This window comes from Microtus ochrogaster, chromosome 1 (genome assembly GCF_000317375.1).
Source record: "Microtus ochrogaster isolate Prairie Vole_2 chromosome 1, MicOch1.0, whole genome shotgun sequence".
NCBI lineage: Eukaryota > Metazoa > Chordata > Mammalia > Rodentia > Cricetidae > Microtus > Microtus ochrogaster.
In genome coordinates this window covers 22,486,482-22,488,970 of record NC_022009.1, presented here as the reverse complement: position 1 = coordinate 22,488,970, position 2,489 = coordinate 22,486,482, and positions in this window count along the sequence as shown.

The window sequence follows — 2,489 nt, the reverse complement described above, 5'->3', positions numbered from 1 at the left end:
CAGGCAATGCTCTTAACCACGGAGCCATCTCTCCAGCCCCTTATTTATTTATTTTTAATGGTTTTCAAGGAAGGGTTTCTCTGTGCGCCCTGGCTGTCCTTAAACTTGCTCTGTAGACCAGGCTGGCCTCAGACTCAGAGATCTGCCTGCCTCTACCTCCGGAGTGCTGGGATTAAAGGTGTGTGCCACCACCACCTGGCTCAAAAATAAATATTCTTAAAACATATTATTTCAACGAGGCCCAGTGGTGCATGCCTCTAGTCTCAACACTCCAAATTGTCACTGTAAGTTGGAAACTAGCCTGGTCTACATAGTCATTTCCAACGTATCCAAGGCAACATAGCGAAACCCCACCTCCAAAAAAAAAATAGTGTTCTCTGAAATTCAAATGCGATGGGAAATTATATGACAGCTTCCTCTTTTTTCACACAATGACAACACTATTCCCAAAACCTGGGTGGGTTTGACCCATGTGCATCTACCCCAAAGGTGCTGGACCACAGGGCGTGTCCTCTTCTGCTCGCCTCCATCTGTCCCGTCTGGTGAAGACCAGGCCAGCGCCCAGGAACAGGCTGCCTATCATGCTACTGACTGCCCTGCAGAACAACTCACACAGTACTGTAGCCCAGAGCCGTAAGGAAACACTTCTCCTACCCCAAACCTTCCTGGTTCTCTGTTCAGTACAAATGTTCAAGCACTTACTCGTCACCGAGCACTGTGTAGACAGCAGGATATGTCACCATGTTCCTGCCCTCTGGATGCTTGCATCCCAAGTCACCAGGATGACTGCTTCGGATGGAGATACAGCAAAGGAGAGGTGTGGTGGCCATGGGGCAACTTGAGAGGGCTAGGTCTCAGTGGGTAACACGGCTTTGCCTGGAAGCACTGACAAGGGAAGCCTTTCATATCTGGCTGGTTTGTAAAGTTCGTCAGTTCTTATGGTATGAATGCATCGTGGCTAGAACTGGAGAGATGGCTCAGTGTCTTAAGAGCATTTGCTGCTCTGCAAGAGTACCTAGCTGAGCAACCATGGTGCACACTTTTAATGCCAGCACTCAGGAGGCAGAGGCAGGTAAATCTCTGTGTGTTCAAAGCCAGCCTGGTCTACCTGGCCAGTTCCAGGACAGCCAGAGATGCATAATAGAGAGACCCTGTTTCAAACAAACAAAGAGGGCCTGGGTTGGACCCTCAGCACCCACATAGTGGCTCACAACCATCTGTAATTCCAGTTCCAGGAGGTCCAATGCCTTCTTCCAGCCTCTTCAGGCACCAGGCACACGCATGGTGCAGATCCATGCAGGCAAGACAACCATGCACATAAAATAAATACCTCATGGCCAACATGGTCACTTTAGAAAGCTGACATTTTGAATGGTTTGGAGCCTGTAAGCACTGGAGTCAAATCTCTATGCCACAGTCTCACCCTCATGGGGTTTTCCACCAGGCCTTACATTCTCAGTTCCTTCCTTCCTCGGTTCCCCCAATCAGCACACTGCTTGTGGGTTTTATTTTTAGTGCTGGGGACCAAACTGTGAGCCTTGTGCTGGACAAACACTCTACAGCAGCCTTTGCCCTGAGTTTTAGTTTTTATTTTCTGGTTATGGATGTTTTGTCTTCTTGTATGTCTGTGTGCTATTATATGACGGCTGAGGCCATAAGGAGGCTTCAGATCATCTGGCATTGGAGTCACAGATGGTTGTAAGCTGCCATGCCGATGCTGGGAATCAAACCCAGGTCCTCTGGAAGCAGACAGTGCTCTTAACCATGGGGCCTCTCCACCTCCCATCCCCTACAAAGTTTTTGGAAACTTATCCCAACTCCCAGCAGAGGCAGGCTTGTTTCCACACCAGTCAAGAGCCCTGATCTCATTATAGATGGTTGTGAGCCAAATATGTGGTTGCTTGGAATTGAACTCAGGAACTCTGGAAGAGCAACCGATGCTCTTAACTTCTGAGCCACCTCTCCAGCCCCTCTCTCTTCCATCTTTATGCAGCAACCTCCAGTCAGGACTCCTTTGTATTCATTCTTTTCTGGGACTAACTATTATTTCTTTATTACTAATAGGGGGCACACATGTGGTTGACGGAGAACAACTTTGTAGGATCTATTCTCTTCTTATACCTTTTTATGGGTTCTGGGGATCAAACTCAGGTTTGTAGGTCAAGTGCCTTTACCCCTGAGCTGTTCCAGCTGGGTGTGGGTGTGGAGGTTTATTCCTTTCATCTCTATGTTTGGGAGGCAGAGGCAGACGGATCTCTCTGAATTTCAGGCCAGTCTGGTCTGTATAGAAAGTTCCAGGTCATCCAAGTCTACACAGTGAAACCTTGTATGAAAAACAAAAACAAACAAACAAGCAAAAAAACCACTGAGTCATTTCATTGGCTCTGTTTTTTTTAAAAAATATTTATTAATTATGTATACAATATTCTGTGTGTGTATGTATCTGCAGGCCAGAAGAGGGCACCAGACCTCATTACAGATGGTTGTGA